Source organism: Bubalus kerabau, chromosome 4 (genome assembly GCF_029407905.1).
Source record: "Bubalus kerabau isolate K-KA32 ecotype Philippines breed swamp buffalo chromosome 4, PCC_UOA_SB_1v2, whole genome shotgun sequence".
Lineage (NCBI taxonomy): Eukaryota > Metazoa > Chordata > Mammalia > Artiodactyla > Bovidae > Bubalus > Bubalus kerabau.
Window position 1 is genome coordinate 164,678,220 of NC_073627.1, and position 17,862 is coordinate 164,696,081.

The following is a 17,862-nucleotide window of genomic DNA, read 5'->3' on the forward strand; positions in this document are numbered from 1 at the left end:
AAGAAAAAAAAAAGACATCTTAATTATATTCTGCCACCTAGTGACAAAGGAAATTTAACATACTTGCTTAGCCAGTCTCTGAGAACAGAGAGCGGCCCTCCATCACCTGGAGGCCAGAGCATGGTGTCCCACAAGCTTTTGGTCCACCGTTGTCCTCTCTGCTTCGCCCAGAACTTCAGGAGACATTGCAAATACCTCAACAGCCAAGGAAGCTGTTCAGTCTGGGGCTGATAGACATCATGCGGAGCCCAAAGGCCCAACCTCTGTCACTCAACAGGGTCCACTGGTCCCTCTGCTACCTCCTGCCAGTTGCCAAGGGCTTCGAGGGGAAACAGCAGAAGACTGAAAAAGACACGCTGAAACTGGCCATTTTCATCCTGAGGTTCCACCATCAGGAAGGAGAAGTGGAAATATTAGTCTATTATCTCCTCACGAAATGGCATAACTTTCACTCACAAATCTTCCTGCTCATACAAGACGCTGACACGAAAACTCCTATTCATTCCCGAATATGAACTGAAGGAACGTGTGTTTTAAAGGGGCACTCAGTACACGACTGGGTACGCTTTCTCTGAGAAGCTTTTCGTCAGCTGAGCTTCGTCCACTGAAGAGGCGCCCGGTACTGCACTGCGAGGCTGGGAGCCCGGAAGCTGCGGGCGGAGCCAGGAGAAACGTGGCCGCTCTAGCCGGCGCTCGGGACCATAGAGATTCTGAACAGGTAACAGAATCTCGACCATTCTTCAGAGGTCCTCAGGTTCTCCTGCCATTCGGTTGTCCGTCTAGGTCCTTTTGCGGAAGACCATCGATGTTATAGCAGTAGCATTCAATAAGGAACTTGATCCTGTACAGAAGCTTTTCGTGGGCTAAGCAATCAGCATTTAAGAAACTTCTTGGCCCAGAGGATAAGCAAAAGCTGGAGAGGGACTTTTCTAAGCTTTCACATGTTTAAGATGAAGTAGACAGGAATATGTTGCCCAGCTGCAAAAGTGAAGATCCCAAGTTTGAAAACTTAAAAAAAAAAAAAAAAAATCCCTGTCCTGAACAAATAACATAAAATTAACCCTGTTGTTTGTTATGTATGGATTCATTGTACAACTGAGTAGTATCAGACTAAACTTGTAAAAACAAAAATGTGCATCCAAAGTTATTCATATTAGATTTATTTCTATGCCACATCTCATCACTTCCAAAAATAAAATTTCAAATTATAAATTAAAGCAGCCAAAACACAAAAGGAGAAATGTAGTTGAGATAAATTCCAAGGTAAGAATCTTCTGGGAAGAATTTGTTACCAAAATACTATGATATTCCAGGACCTTACTGTTCACATTGTGGTCCCAAGACCAACAGTGTCAATATCTCCTGGAAACTTTTCAGAAATGCAGAATCTCAGGCCCTACCCCAGACCTGCTATATCAGAATCTTCCAACAGAATTCCCAGATGACTTGCACGTACATGAAATTTTTGGAGCACTGATCTAAATTTCCCCCATGAAGACAGATATTTTTGAGCATCCTAGTATACAAAGTAAATCAGGTAAAAAGGTAAGCATAATTAGTTCCTCAATGGGAAGCCAAGAATTTTAAGAAACTTATCCTATGGGACCTTAAGAATCAAGTACATAATGACCCAATGGAGAGTGTTCTCAATGTCTTTTTTTTCCTTTGGTGCCAAATGTTGCAGCAAACAGAATTTGGTTATGTCTTATAAATTATTAGTAGTAAAACCTGAAGGTGTAGTACCAAAGCCTCAGTGAAGGCAGTTCTAAAGTGGGGCTAAGCTAATAATCTAAGTCAGAGGTCAGAAAACTTTGTGACCAGCCTTGTAAATAGTTTTATTAGAACACAGCCATCCTCATTCAATTTCCATATGTCTATAAATGCTTTTACACTATAATGGCAGAGGTAAGTATTTGCAACAGAGACCATATGGTCTGCAAAGCCTAAAATATCTGCCATTTACAGAAAAAAAAAAAAAATTGCCAACCTGTGCTCTATATGATTACCCTGGGGAGAACATAGCTTTCAGTCTTCCCAAGAATATCACTTCTCCTAGCCAACTTCTGATAGGAATTAGAAATTATACAGTAATGAGGGCATAAGAATTAATTTGAGGGGTTGGTGGCTGATAAACTGACATTCAAAAAAAAAAAAAAACCACACTTGTAAAGTTTTCCAATTTCCATGGTATAAATCACAGTTCCTCAGCTTCACCACTGTTGACATTTTGTGCTAGATAATTCCCAGGTGACACAATGGTAAAGAATCCGTCCGCCAATGCAGGAAACACGAGAGACTCAGGTTCAATCCCTGGGTTGGGAAGATCCCCTGGAGGAGGGAATAACAGCCCACTCCAGTATTCTTGCCTGGAAAATCCCATGGACAGTGGAGCCTGGCAGGCTTCAGACCATAGGGTCCCAAAGAATCAAACACGGCTGAAGTGACTTAGCACAGGCACCAGTATTCTTGTCTGGAAAATTCCGTAAACAGAGGAGCCTGGTGGGCTACAGTCCATGGGGGCTCAAAGAGTCCAACATGACTGACTGACTGAACACACAAATACTTTGTTGGCTGTGAGAGGGGGTGTGGGGGGGTGGCTGTCTTTAGCATTTTAGGATATTGAACGGCATCCCTGGCTTCTACCCACTAGGTGTCAGCAGCAACCCCCAAGTTGTGACAACAATGTCTCTAGAGATTGCCAAGTGTCCCCAAAAGGGGCAAAATCACTCTCATAGAACTCCTGGTGTTAATACTCTTGCTTTGACCAATTTCAAGCTACCTACTTGACACCACCGACCATGGATGTGGGAAAAGATGTGTACAGTCTCACAAACCAGAGAGAACCATCTCCAGCATACCACTGTGTGAGAACATACTTGCACAGGTAGTAATGTCCTTGCCTTATTTTTAAAAATGAGGTATCTAGGCAGGATTTCCACCTGATTCAAAAGTTACCCCTTTCCCACAGAAATGAATCTACTAGCAAAATTATTTTTTATTCAGGAAGTGGCCTGGATCCTGCCACACAAAATTATGTCCCACAAAGCATGGTTGAGATTGTTTTGAAATAGAAAATATCCAAAGCAGATGTTAACAGTCACCCCAAGGCTTATTAAAAACTCTCAATAATATATCCCTGAATCATGTGACTTCCCAATGGATTTGACTGAATGAACTAGCCCCAAGAAAATTAAATGACTGAACTTTTTATATGAACATGGGTCCAGTTTTATTGTAATTATTGTTTTAGTTTTGTTATTTATTTAACTAAATTTGGGGAAATAACTACTAATGAGAGTAACATTAACTTTGAATACTTTACATCAAAAGTACTGACAATGGTTAATTATTCAGAACCAATTACTGAGGCATTTTTATGGCCATGACATTAAAGCCATATCATCAGCACCCAGGAGAACACTTACCCTCCTCTTCTGGGAGGGCAGGCATCCATATTTACCTACAGTTTGAGACTCATTAGGATGTAAGGCTATTTCTATCAATTCTGAATTCTTTAGGGATATTAGCATGCAGATTTTGTAGAATCAGCAATAATGTAGTGTCTGTATTAAACTCATCAAACTTAGAGTGACAGACCAATGGAAGGTCAATAATATTCTTGCCAGATTTCTGCACAATGATCAGTGGGCTACCCGCTCTACAATTTCCTTTCCTCTTCCTAGCTGTGGCCTCCCTGGGTTCCCTGGATGATTAAAGGAACCAAAAGCAATTTGACTCGGAGAGTCATAAGAATTTTGTCAATTTTGTGATAGCCCTTAGTATCATGTGGTTGACAGTGTGAACCCGTCTCTAAATGAAAGATGTACATATACAGGCACACTACACACATTGAATCATCTACAAATTTGAACTTCAACTTCACGCTGGAGACACTACTTTTCAAGGGTCTCATCTGATTATTTCACCTTCTTGTGGGATCTTGGTATCTTGTGACAATTGTTAACATCTACTCCCAAGTATCAAAAAGTATCCAGGTGGATCTAGGTGCTCCCAATATCTTGGCATCAAGATATTACTTAAATATTCATATCTTCTCCTACAGCAAGCAATGATAAATGAGATAAATACCAAAATCTATATATGAAATTTGGGGAAAAAGAAGAATCTCAATTTGAATTAGTACAACTGTAAAAAATAGAGAAATCTAATTATCATATGTGACCTTATACAGTGATTTTACATACATAAGATGTAAGAGCTATAAATGCACTGTAGGTTATGATTGCAAATCTTCACCTTAATCTCAGTAAGGATAAGTCACCTCAAATCCATTGGAAATATCCTTTGTATACATTACCTTCAACAAATAATGTTGTAGATATCCCTAAAGACCATTTGCTCTGCATATAAAATTCTGTCCTGGAGACCCAAATAAGAATTTTCCTAAAAATGAGACTAGAACAAAAACTGAACAAAAATACAGCAAACCACATGAATAAAAACGGAATTTTGAAGGCTAGAAGGTTTCTGTTTATAAAAATCAAATGGCTTCTATTTTGAGTGTACCTAGATTGAATTGTACTTGAGGAGTTCATGAAAAATGCTTAATAAGGATCAGAAGAAACAAATTTTGGAAAAACAGCAAAATAAAGCCTTTATCTAGAGCTTTAAAATAGATTTGAGAGGAATCATTAGCAGACCCCATCAAAAATGTAACACAAGGTCTACAAAATCTCAGGCAGCTGTGAAGTCTTCTAGATATCAGTTGAGATCTTTACTTCCACTCTCCCCATAATTATGTTCATTATATATTCTCAAGTCCAAAGTCGAAGTCTTCCAGAACTATATTACTCAACTTTTTGAATGATTGTATCAGTCAGGATAGGATAGGTTTTATGGCAATGCTGCTGCTAAGTTACTTCAGTCGTGTCCGACTCTGTGCGACCCCAGAGACGGCAGCCCACCAGGCTCCCCCGTCCCTGGGATTCTCCAGGCAAGAACACTGGAGTGGGTTGCCATTTCCTTCTCCAATGCAGGAAAGTGAAAAGTGAAAGTGAAGTCACTCAGTCGTGTCTGACTCTTTGCGACCCCATGGACTGCAGCCCACCAGGCTCCTCCGTCCATGGGATTTTCCAGGCAAGAGTACTGGAGTGGGATGCCATTGCCTTCTCCTTTATGGCAATAACAACCCCCAAATTTCAGTGACTTAACAAACATTTATTTCTCATCCACGTGATCACAAGTGGGCTGGCAGGAGGTCTCAGCCCACCGTAATCACTCACTCAGATGATAGAAGTTTCATCTCAACATGTGCTTTCATCATCTCCAGAGTAGTGAGAAAGGAACATGTAAACTTCATGCAGCCTCTTGAAGATTCCGTCTAGAACTGTCCCATGTCACTCCCATTTGCATTGCATTGTCAAAGCAAATCTTATTGCTACATCCACTGTCAAGGGGGGTGATGACTCAAAGAGGAACTGGAATAATGGTAAGCGGCCCTAATGACTACCACAGTGACAAGATTTATTTTAGGATATAAATGTCATGACTCTTTGAGTCACCTCTGACTACTTCCCCCTTCAATTATGTAGAATTCTGTTTGTATAAGGCAGACATAAAGACTTTATATCCCATAAATCCTCATAAACCTCACCAGAAGGACAATTCAAATTGAGCTTCCCACCCCACCCCAGCCCACCCCCAGCCAGAGCCGTACTGGTCTTGCAACTCAGTGGCAAGCCGCAGTGTCCGAGCTCTGTTCTGCTGGATGGGGTTTGTTAAAGCTGTCAAGAACAAGGCTTACTTCAAGAGATACCAAGTAACGTTCAGAAGACAGCAAGAGGGCAAAACTGACTACTATGCTTGGAAATAACTGGTAATCCAAGATAAAAATAAGTACAGCACACCAAAATACAGAATGATTGTTTGTGTAATGAACAGAGATATCAATGTCAGACTGCTTATGCCTGTATAGAAGGAGACCTGATCATTTGTGCAGCTTATGCTCATGAACTCCCAAAGTATGGTGTGAAGGCTAGCCTGACAAATTATGCTGTGGCACATTGTACTGGCCTGCTGCTGGCCTGCAGGCTTCTGAATAGGTTTGGTATGGACAAAATTTACGAAGGCCAAGTCAAGGTGACTGGAGACGAATACAATGTGGAAAACATTGATGGTCAACCTGGTGCCTTCACCTGTTACTTCGATGCAGGACTTGCCAGAACTACTATTGGGAATAAAGTTTTTGGGGCCCTGAAGGGAGCTTGCAATGAAGGTTTGTCTAGCCCTCACAGTACCAAACGGTTCCCTAGTTATGATTCAGAAAGCAAAGAATTTAGTGCTGAGGTACACTGAAAGCACATCATGGGGCAGAATGCTGCAGATAACATGTGTTATCTGATTGAAGAAGATGAGGGTACTTATAAGAAACAATTCTCTCCATTCATAAAGAACAACATAACTCCATACATGATGGAGGAGATGTATAAAAAAGCCCATGCTGCAATACAAGAGAATCCAGTGTATGAGAAGCCTAAGAAAGAAGTTAAAAAGAAAAGGTGGAATCAGCCCAAAATGTCACTTGCCCAGAAGAAAGATCAGGTAGCTCAGAAGAAGGCAAGCTCCTTAGTCCTCAAATGGGCTGCCAAGAGTTAATAAACCAGACCACAAACTTCTATCAAGATTTTTCAGATAAAGACAATAATAAACTTATTGAACAAGCAAAAAAAAAAAAGTAAAAAAAACATTGAGCCCCAGATAGATGCTCTAGGAAACCCAACACTGAAGGGGAGGGTATTACTCAGAATCTTTTGGGATTCAAGAGATAGAAATACAATTCAAATTAGCATGGGCAAAAACATAACCAAATTCAAAAAGAGCTCTGGCATACCAGGCTTCAAAGTGAGACTGGATTTCAGGGCTTAAATACTGTTAGTCTTCCTTCTCTCTGTCTTTCATCCCTGGTACTCTCCTTTATCAGAATATCTCAAGCTGACTTCTCCAAGCAAGAGGATGGAAGGGAAATATGACCCTAGGGAGCTGTAGGCTTACAACCAGAAAGGAACCTAGGACTCTTCCTCACCGGCTCTACTTTGAAAGATCCTAGGAAAACCACTGAAGCTGCACCATAGCAAAGTTTGTGAATTTTCAAAGATTGCTCTGGCTGCTGTTTGGAGAATATGTTGGATAGAAGCAAAAGTGGAAGCACCACATGACCTTGCTGGCCAACTATTTAATGAAATTCTATCTTCCCTCACTTTCTGTGACATGGAAGCATTTAGGTCTCTGGTAGAGGCTAAGAAGCTTTTTAGATTCATTTCTATTGTTATCACAGATCACCTCTTGGGTTCTTCATGAACTACAAACATTGGGGGCAGTAATCCAGAGTATTATTATTCTGAGCCTGGTGTTGGAACCCAAGTGGAAAAGTTTCACAGGCTGATTCTGGGTATTTCTCTTTTCCATACTTAAATCCTAACCTTATAGTTACAACTTACTTCTCTGCTGAGCCTGCTGTTACTAATCTGCTCAAAAATAGCCACTGCTTTTTACATTAACTTAACAAGTTGTCCACAATACTGCTTCCGTTTACTTTTCCACAGTTTTTCCCCCGATTTTTACTACTCAAATGTAAGTTAGTGCCTTTTCACAAAAGACTCAGAAAAATTCAGATGTGTGTAGAGGGAAATGTGGTGGCCCCCCCCTCACCTCCTCCACTTCCCTCTCCAGAAGTGACAAGTTCGGCAGTGAAACTGACCAGGACACTATGGTCCTCCCCCTCCCCCCAACCCCCATGTCCTCCACTTGCCTTTTGTCTGTAGAAAAACTTTAGTCAAAGAATAAATTTAATCGGAGAAATGATAAAATGCAGAAACAAAGGGAAAGAAATCAAATGGGACAAAATAATAACAGTTTAGTCACTAAGCAAAGTCAAGGACCTTTTATTCCTTCTCAACGGCTATAGATGATATTCTAATCCATGTCCTTTGAGCTGCTTTGTAGATACCAAACTGCCACCAGGTGGAAATTAAGCAGGCCAAAAAGTTTGTTTGGGTTTCCTCATAAGGTGTTATGGGAAAATCCAAATGAACATTTTGGCCAACCTAACGCATGATGACCAGACTGTAGCCATGACATAAGTTGCTCCATCTTGCACAACTCTGAGAACTGATCTCAAAGAAATGAGAACAAACTGACCTTGGAACTAAAGATTAGCTATCCTTAATCAAGATGATGCTGATCAGACCACCACATGACTAATTTCAAGTGATTGTCAGAACTGACTGTGCTATTCTGCACGCAGCCTGCTCCCTCCACTTTTGCACCCCTGAAACTCCCCTTTAAAAGCTCTGGCCCACTGATTGTCAGTGGGGAGTCATTTTTTGGACATGAATTCACCCTCTCCCCCAATTGCTAGCCTCCAAAATAAAGCAAACTTTTCTTTCAATCTTGCCTCTCAAATATTGGCTTTTCAGAGGCAAGCAGCTGACCTGACTGTGTCTCCTTTCAGTGCATTTATCCTATATACTTAAAAAAAAAATGGGGAAGTCTTTTTCTATAAATGTAACAGGAATTATATATATTATTTGGCCAATTGCCAAATACTCTAACACATATGGTATTATTACTTAACATATGCCTTACCTCATCATTTCAATATGTCCAGCTGCCTCATTCTTTTTAAGAACAAACTGGTACTCATAAGGTGGATGAAGTACAGTAAAGGTCCATGATCCTTTTAAATGCAGGTCTAGATTCCAAAACACTCTGAAAACTGAAAGTTTTCAAAAAGCTGGCAGCAAAAGCCTTTGGTGGTAAAACCTGACCTGAACTAACATGAAGATTTTCAGTCTTTAAGTATCTTACTTAATGAATATTCATAATTTTTATTGCAGAAATAATAATGTGCTTGATTAGGACATGTTGTCCCAGACCCCACTAGGGATATGACATAATAAATAACAAAAAGTTCTGAAATATGAAATGTCTGCCCCAAGAGTTTCAAATAAATGACTGTGATTCTGTAGCTTAGGAATTTGGGTCTGTGGTGTGTGTGTGTGTGTGTGTGTTTGTGTATTTGCAGTTTCTTAAAAGAAGTTTATGAAACTTGTAAAACTTTCTACTGCTGCTAATTAACATTTATTGCCTGCTCATTATGTGCCAAACACTGTTTCACTGTTTTCTGTAAACTAATGTCATGCTCACAACAATACTATAAAGTTAATATAAGTATTATTATAATCTCCATTTTATTGATAAGAAAAACTGAGTTGCAAGGAGGCTACGTCATTTGTATAACTTCTACAGTTAATAACTTAAGTAGGCACAAATTAATCTAAACCTATTTGGTACCAGAACTTGTGTACTCAACCCCTTGTGCTATTTTACCTTTATGCTCTCTGAGAATAATGTAGCAAACACAGCCAGATCTTTACATTTTGTCCCATTTGCTTGACATCATTTTTTTTTAATGAAACATTACAGATAGGTTAGAAACCCTCATATACCTATCCAATCCCATTCTCTTTCCTCCCGGAGATAACTATCTTCAGTTGGTATTTATCATTATACGTATGTTTTTATACTTTTACATAAAAACATATAGTATTGTTCTGCATATTTTAAACTTTCCATATGGTAGGGAAGGGATGCACCTGAAAAAAGAAAGACTCATAGTGCTTCAAAAGACTAATCTTCTATTTCAAACCAAGTAGTGACTGTGTTTATTTCCTTGTAATTCTTTAAACTGTATTTATATTTGGAATTGTATATATTCAGTTCAGTTCAGTTCAGTTGCTCAGTAGTGTCTGACCCTTTGCGACCCCATGGACTGCAGCATACCAGGCTTCCCTGTCCGTCACCAACTCCCAGAGCTTACTCAAACTCCTGTCCATCAAGTCGGTGATGCCATCCAACCATCTCATCCTCTGTCATCCCCTTCTCCTCCAGCCTTCAATCTTTCCCACCATCAGGGTCTTTTCCAATGAGTCAGTTCTTGGGATCAGGTGGCCAAAGTATTGGAGTTTCAGCTTCAGCATCAGCCCTTCCAGTGAATATTCAGGACTGATTTCCTTTAGGATTGACTGGTCGGATCTCCTTATGAGGCTTTTAAATATTTTAAAGAAAATTGGTATTAATATTAATAATATTGGACTATTAAAAACTATACCCATGAAATGAGAACACTATATTCAATGAAACCCTAATCTAGCATTGCTGTGATGGTTTTTTTTTTTTTTTTTTTTTTTTTCAGATGTGATTACCATCTATAATCGGACTTCCCTGGTGGCTCAGACGGTGAAGCCTCTGCCTACAATGCGGGAGACCCAAGTTCAATCCCCGGGTCGGGAAGATCCCCTGGAGAAGGAAGTGGCAGCCCACTCCAGTACTCTTGCCTGGAAAAGCCCATGGATGGAGGAGCCTGGTAGGCTACAGTTCATGGGGTCGCAGAGTCGGACACGACCGAGCGACTTCACTACCATCACTACTACCACCATCTATAATCAGTTGACTTTACATAAAGGACATTTTCCTGAGTAATCTTGGTGAATCTTAGCCAATCAGTTAAAAAGTTTTAAGAACAGAGCTGAGGATTCCCTGAGGGGGGAAAAATATATTTATTTCATCTGTGGAATTCAGGATCAATTCCTGCCCCAGAAACCCCAGTCTGCCCTTCCTGACAGCCTGTCCTCTAAGTCTCAGACTTGCCTCATTAGCCCCCACACTCATGGAAGGCAATATTCCCTGCAATAAAAATGTTTTACACACACATATCCTATTGGACACATATCCTACTATATATCCCACTGTTTCTCTGCTGGAACCATGACTGATACTGATACAGGACAGAAAAAATACTGAAAGATGATGACCATAAACTTCCCAAATTTGGTGAAAAACATTAAGTGACAGATCCAAGACTCTCAATAAACCCCACGTAGGACGGGGAGCCTGGTGGGCTGCCGTCTATGGGGTCACACAGAGTCGGACAGACTGAAGCAACTTAGCAGCAGCAGCAGGGTAAACAGAAAGAAAGCCACACCCAACAGTGTTTGAAGCCCAAGATAGAGAAGCACCCTACCAACTCACACTGATGAGTCATGCAGAAGAGAATCAGATTTGGAGGACATTCTGACCTGTTCTGTAGGACTTGGAGTAGCAAGCCCACCTGGAAAGACGTCCAGAATTCCTAAGGCATTGGGCTAATTTTAAAAATCTAGGAACATCCCTGGTGGTACCGTGGGTAGGAATCAGCCTGCCAGTGCAGGGGACACGGGTTCAATCTTGGTCCGAGAAGATTTCACATGCCATGGAGCAACTAAGCCCGTGTACCACGACTACTGAGCCCACGTGTCCTAGAGCCCACGCTCACAGCAAGAAAAGCCACTGCAGTGAGAAGCACGCACGCCACAACTGGAGAGTCGCCCCGGCTGTCTGCAACCAGAGAAAGCTCACGCACAGCAACAAAGACTCATCGCAACCCAAAATAATAAAACAAATAAATAAATCATCTAAACCTGGAGAGGTCATTCGATCTTGGGATAGGTTCAAACCCCAAGTGTGAGTGGCTGGTGCTTCCCCACAATTGGGAGGAGATTTAAATGTCAAGGTTTTAAATAAAGAAACATACTTTAGGATGGAATCAAGGCTAAGAACTGGTACTACATGCCAAGGTACAATGTACTTTCTAACACTCTCCCCCGGAACTTAACCTATCCATCCAATCACAAAGAAATCTGAACAAGCCCTGCTCTCACCCAGCCTATACCACCTGAAACATTACACTGTGGCAGAGAGTAAAGACAGTATGAATTCCCAGTAATCTACTAGTTCCGAAGGGAGAAGGGAAAAAAAATGCCAAGCCACCACACTTAGTACCTTTGCCCAAGTTTACCAACATTGTAGGTTACTTAGTCAGACACGACTGAGCAACTTCACTTTCACTTTTCACTTTCATGCATTGGAGAAGGAAATGGCAACCCACTCCAGTGTTCTTGCCTGGAGAATCCCAGGGACGGGGGAGCCTGGTGGGCTGCTGTCTGTGGGGTCGCACAGAGTCGGACACAACTAAAGCGACTTAGCAGCAGCAGCTCCCTCTCTTAGGAAGAATGAGAAAAGAAATAGAGAGAAATGGTCTCCTTCAGTTGTAGAGTAGAAATGCCTTCCCCTGTGTAGAAACAAGGGGAGAAATAAACTGGTCTCTTCTCCCAACTAGATTATACATTTCTTAAAGTCAGAAAACTGACTTATATAAACTTCTGTGTTTATCACAGTTTCAAGCAGTGAGCTGGACATATAATACAGAGTGAGCAAATATGTATCGATTTAACCATTCTATATTTATTGTGTGTGCATGACATGCAGACTAAACATAATTTTAATTCTAATTTTACCTCATATTTGAACAGTGACCAACAACTTATAAAACATGTACATATACATTATCTCATTCAGTCTTCACAGCAACCAGTGTTATGAGTAAGGAGAATGAGGCTCAGAGGGGTGATATAATTTCTTTAGTTACAGAGCTAACAATCAGAGTCAAGACTCAAATCCACGTGATCTGAATCAGATACAATTCTGTCTCCATCATGCATGTGTGTCTGCTAAGTCACTTCAGTTGTGTCCAACTCTTTGCGACCCTATTTATTTGTTAAGCGTTTTGATGTCCTTTAAGAAGAAAAGGATGTTGCCCATGAAGTCTGAGGCAGCTGTCTGAAATGCCTCCGCCAGGTTTGGCAACAGCTGTCTCAGCTTGACATCTCACGGGGTGCCTGTCAGAGCCCCACCTTGGGGAATGACAAGTTTAATGAAGAAAAATCCAACCTTCCACCTGAACTCCTAGCTTTGCAAACGCAATTGACATCTGACAGGCTTAGAGGCCCTCACTGCAGGGAATGGCATGACCCTAGCCTCTCAGCTCATAGATTATGTGTTTGGCAGCTTTCTCTGCAATTGGCTGTCAACATGTGTGCCCTCTCCAGATCTTACTTCCTCATCCCAATGCTAACTTAGCGGCAATTCAAACAAACACTTACCATTTCCTGCATGCCAGGAACTGGAGATACTTAAAGAGATGAGTAGCACACCATTCCTGCCTTGAGGGGCAGGAATCAAAGTCCTACAGAGAGTCAGAAACTTTACAGGCCAGTATTTCTATGGAGACAATATCTCATCGCCATGGTAAATTGGTCCCTTTTGAAAAGAGAAGCTCTAATGAGGCTGCTCAAAAAAAATACCATGTTGACTGTTTCCTTTGGCAGGAACAGCAAATTCAAATGTCAGCAAGAATCTCAGAAGAGCAAGGGTAATTCAAGAATGACAGAAGGGGGTCACTTTGAAATTAGCGTTTGAGAAACAGAGCCACATTGTTTTTAATCTTAAAAAATAAAAGAGTGATGAGCATGAGGCCAGGCCACATGAAAGTATGTAGTGCATTATGGGGAAACAAGCAGGGCCAGATGTTTGGAGGACGGGGTATGGAAGCTGAGATTAGAACGAGAGGGGTGGAGAGGCTTCAATATCACACCAAAATGTTTACAATATATTCTGAACAGAACCATAGAAGATTTCCAAGTTGGGATGGTGTTAGCATGATGTGATTTAGAATAATGATGCTAGCATTTAGAGGAACACATTGGTCAGGTCTGCGTCAAAGAAAGGAATAACACGTCTAGTTATATGACAGGGCACTACAGAAGGTCCGAACAGGGGTGGGGAACCCAGAAGAGGAGGTGGAGAAGTTTTGAGAAGTTGCTGAGTTTGGTTTGTGACGTACATACAACATCCAAGTGAAGACACTTAGTGGATAGACAGAAAGTAGAGCCCAGAAACACAGAACAGGCTCACAGATTACCTCTCCCAGGAAGAGAGCACAGAGAGAAGGAAAATAGGTGACGGATAGGACAAGTCCCTTGGGAATCCCAACGTTTGAGAGCCAAGTCAGAAATCAAACACAGGAAACTGAGAACAGACACAAAAGATTAAAGGAAACTCAGGAGACAGATAGCAAGGGCAGAGAAAAGAAGGGTAAGCCATAGTAGCGACTGCTGCACAGAAATCATAGAAGATTAGAGCTAAGGAGGTGGGGGGCGGGGTGCGGGCAGTGTGGGTGGGATGCTATGCATAAAATAGATAACTAATGAGAACCTTGGAGAAGGCAATGGCAACCCACTCCAGTACTCTTGCCTGGAAAATCCCATGGATGGAGAAGCCTGGTAGGCTACAGTCCATGGGGTTGCAGAGAGTCGGACACGACTGAACGACTTCACTCACTTCACTCAATGAGAACCTGCTGTAGAGCTCAGAGAACTACTCAGTGCTCTGTGGTGACCTAAATGGGAAGAAAATCCGAAAAAGAGTGGATATATGTCTATGTATAACTGATTCACTTTGCTGTACAGTAGAAACTGACACAACATTCAAGAGCAACTATACTCCAATAAAGATTAATGTTTAAAAGTAAGGAAGATTAGAGCTACGATTCCCTCTTGAAATTGAAAGGTCATTAGGTTTAGAAAACAAACAGGAGAGGAAGAGATTAAATAAGATTGACAAAGTGTCAATCATTGTTAAAAGTGGGTCATGAGTACCTGGAGGTTCTTGATAATATCTCTACTTGTCTATATGTTCCAAAATTTTTCCAAATAAAAGGCTGAAAATTTTAATAATACATAAAAAGAATTAAATGTCATTATTAGCTTCTAAGAACAGGCTTTCAGGAGAATATTGAGTAGCAAATGGGAAACAGAAGACAGGCTGCTGGTATCAAATGTCATATTTTGAGCTTTGCTGGCAATGTGATATAATGTTAGGGAAGAGCTGGACTGGTGCCTATGTCATTCACTTGGTGTCACTACAGGAAACAGATGACACTCAAAGTAGTGTGGTTCCCCAAGGGCTTAATAAAGGGAGTATTTGTGGTGTAAGAGCAGAACCCTGGTGCTAGTAGCAGTAAGGTGTTGTTACCCTTTATCACACAATCTCGGTGAAATGCAGCAATATGCATGTGCTTCTCCCAGGCTGTGGGTTCACTGGAGGTCAGCTGGCTCAGCTGGGAGCTCTGCCTCAAGCTGGTGTCCAGCTGGGCTTCCCTCCTCTGCAGATAAAGGTCTGGGCTGCTCCACATAGGTTCATTCTACGACCCAGACTGAGGAAGGCAGCAGTGCCCAGGGGAAGCTCTTCTCACGGAGCTGGCAGAGGCACAAAAAGACACACAGAAACACATGATACTTCTAAAGGCCTGGGCTTGAAACTGGTGTAAACAATTGGTTTCATTCACATTCCATTGACCAGAGTGAGTCACAGACCCAGGCCCAAGGGCAAGGAGAAATATACACCCTGCCCCCACCCCCTTTATGAGAGTAGCTGCAAAGTCACATCCTGGCAAAAAATGTGGCTACCAGGAAGGACAAAGAATTCGGGCCAATAATTTAATCTATCACATTCCTAGGGTTGAGTGATGGAGTGCTTAGCAGAACTCAAAACCGTGAGGAGAGGGCCCCCTTGGGAGGTGCTCTGACCTTCCATCAGAGAGATAACCTGAGGAATCCCACAAAGAGAGCACCAGGGGAACAAACGTCCTGACCTGCCCAGGTCTCCTGCAGTCATCTCACCGCTAGACCAGCTGGAAGCCAAGAAGCAAAGGAACCATTTGATGGGGTCCAAACAGACCCACCTCCCAGGACAAGGAGGAACATATGGAAGAATGAGTCTGGAGGGACAAAAAAAAAAGGGACCTGGACACAGCACTGGCCAGCTTCTAGAAGAGAACACACTGAAGGTGGGCAGGAAGCTAGTGGGAGAGGCTCAGCATATGAACAAAACCTTCATCTTCCCCAGTACAGCCCAGGAAAATGGAGAACCTGGGGCCTCAGGAGTTATAAGAGATCCTCTAGGTCAGGAGTCCCGAAACTCCTGTCAGATCATCGGCAGCATTAGATGAGAAATAAAGTGCACACAAAAAATGTAATGCATGTAAATCATTCCAAAACCATGGGCCTGACCCCAGGTCCATGGAAAAATTGTCTTCTACGCAATTGGTCGCTGGTGCCAAAAAAAGGCTGAGGACAGCTGCTCTGGGTGGCCTGCATTGCCACCCTGGGCATCTGATCCAGGGGCATGAGCAGGCACCAAGCCCTAAGAGAAAGATTTTTCCCTCCTGCGAGACAGAGGCACAGTTGGAGGTGGAAATGGGCAATTAAAACGGATTGTCTGACTCAGCAATAAAATTAGGCTACGACAGATATTGATAGTCAAGGATAGAGCAGGCAATTAGTATGGGGACTGACCCTGGAGAGGACCAGAGAAGATACTCATTGTCCAAGTGCTTCGGGAGGCATCTCCCCAAAAGGTATCTTTTACTGAGACTGACCCAAAATCCACTGGTGGACCATAAGAAGCCCTGAATGTTTGTGCTGGTAATGTTCCTAGAGACAAATTAATGCAGAATGGAGCCAATGTACTAATAATAACAATTGATAGCCATTTTCTAAATAGAATAGCTGTTGACAGTTAGCTCTTATTATTATTGGCAGACTCTAGGATTGTCCCCTGCCCCAGACGGCAACAACATCCCTACCTTCTGCTCCTCCACTGTGCTTCACAGGTGGGAGCCTGAGGTAGAGCTTTTCTCCTTCTAATGAAAACCTCGCTCTCACCTTGAGTGCAGCCCAACACTGAGCCCCTCTGAGCCAAGAATGCACACATCACATAAGGCTGGAACCCAGAGAAAATTTCTTTTCTCCATGAGAGCTCTGACCATCAAGTCCAGCTGCTGACTCATGGTTGAGGAGAACAATTAAAGGACCAAGAAAGAGGTACTAGCAGCTGGAGGAAGTCAGTATTTTAATGACAGACAAAACAAGCCTACTAGAATGAATTGAGTCTCAGGGAAAGGAGTGTTGGACAAAGGCAGTATATTCTAAATAATACGCTAAATGACATTTAAGTATATGCTAAATAATATTTAAGATGCTTCTGAAGAAGGAAGTAGAGGCACAGTGAGTTGAATGCAGACAAGTTCCTAGGAAAGCCTTAATGTAACAGAAAAACAAAGAGCCTTGAAAAACAGAGGTTTTATATTTAAATAATAAGGCTGGGCACAGTGCTGAAGAGTCTTTGATTCAATGCTTTCTGAACTCCCAATCAAACCTTAGTAAAGCAAACCTCCGAGGGAGGCATCCCAATTAGCCCTATTTTCCAGATGATCAGACCAGGACCCCTGTCCAATTTCCTGTCCCTGGTGCTCATCCTGGAACAAAATTATCTCTGTTGAGAAGCCATGTACCAAATCCCACATGTACAAATAACTGTCTGATTTTTGCAGCAGGCTTATGTGGAGCCATTGATCATGGCTGTGTTTCAATAAGTATTTTTTCCTGATAACGAGCCAATTTATAATCTAAAGTCAGGCCTAGGATCTTTTTTAAAAAATCGTCATAATTATTATTTGGTATTTCCATCTGGGTTGCATTAAAAAAAAAAAAGGTATTCTTGTGTTTTTGGAAAGTACTTCTTTGGGAATACTGTGTCCTCAAGACACCCCCTCACAGCAAGGCCTCATAAATAGCAAGTCTTTGGTGTAGGCGTCTCAAAACACTTTCTCCTGTGTGATCCCATTTTTTTACAAAACCCCCAATAGCTTCTTCTTCACACAGCTGCCTTTTATAGAGCACCTGCACTAATCCAGGCCCAAAGCCAGAGGCTGTGAAGAATGTAAAGTCCTGCCCTCAGCACTCAATCTAAAAGGCATTAAATAAAAATTAGTACTATTATGTGGTGTTAAAATTTGGAAGCTGTGTAGAGTGTTTTACTTTCTGGAGTGAAATCCACTTCTGTCCACTTTCCCAAGCCTCATTGTCTCCCCATAACCAAGAAAGGGGTCTTGCTATGAATTGATCA

At 41.8% G+C, this 17,862-nt stretch overlaps 2 long non-coding RNA genes and 1 pseudogene across 2 annotated transcripts in view; 1 reads left to right on the top strand and 2 right to left on the bottom strand.

Moving 5' to 3' along the window:
* LOC129650586 (uncharacterized) overlaps positions 1–970 on the bottom strand; it is a 98,766-nt gene extending 97,796 nt beyond the window's left edge. Inside the window, exon 1 of the long non-coding RNA XR_008713844.1 lies at positions 64–970. This is a non-coding gene — a long non-coding RNA (uncharacterized LOC129650586). The remainder of the gene's footprint in view (positions 1–63) is intronic.
* A 4,746-nt stretch (positions 971–5,716) lies between these two features.
* Positions 5,717–6,615, top strand: LOC129651055 (60S ribosomal protein L5-like; annotated as a pseudogene).
* Positions 6,616–14,597: 7,982 nt separating this feature from the next.
* LOC129650587 (uncharacterized) lies at positions 14,598–16,499 on the bottom strand. Its single transcript, XR_008713845.1, has 2 exons — positions 15,548–16,499; positions 14,598–15,152 (listed from the first exon to the last, which is right to left on the bottom strand). It is a non-coding gene; the product is annotated as an uncharacterized LOC129650587 (long non-coding RNA).
* Positions 16,500–17,862: the final 1,363 nt, after the last annotated feature.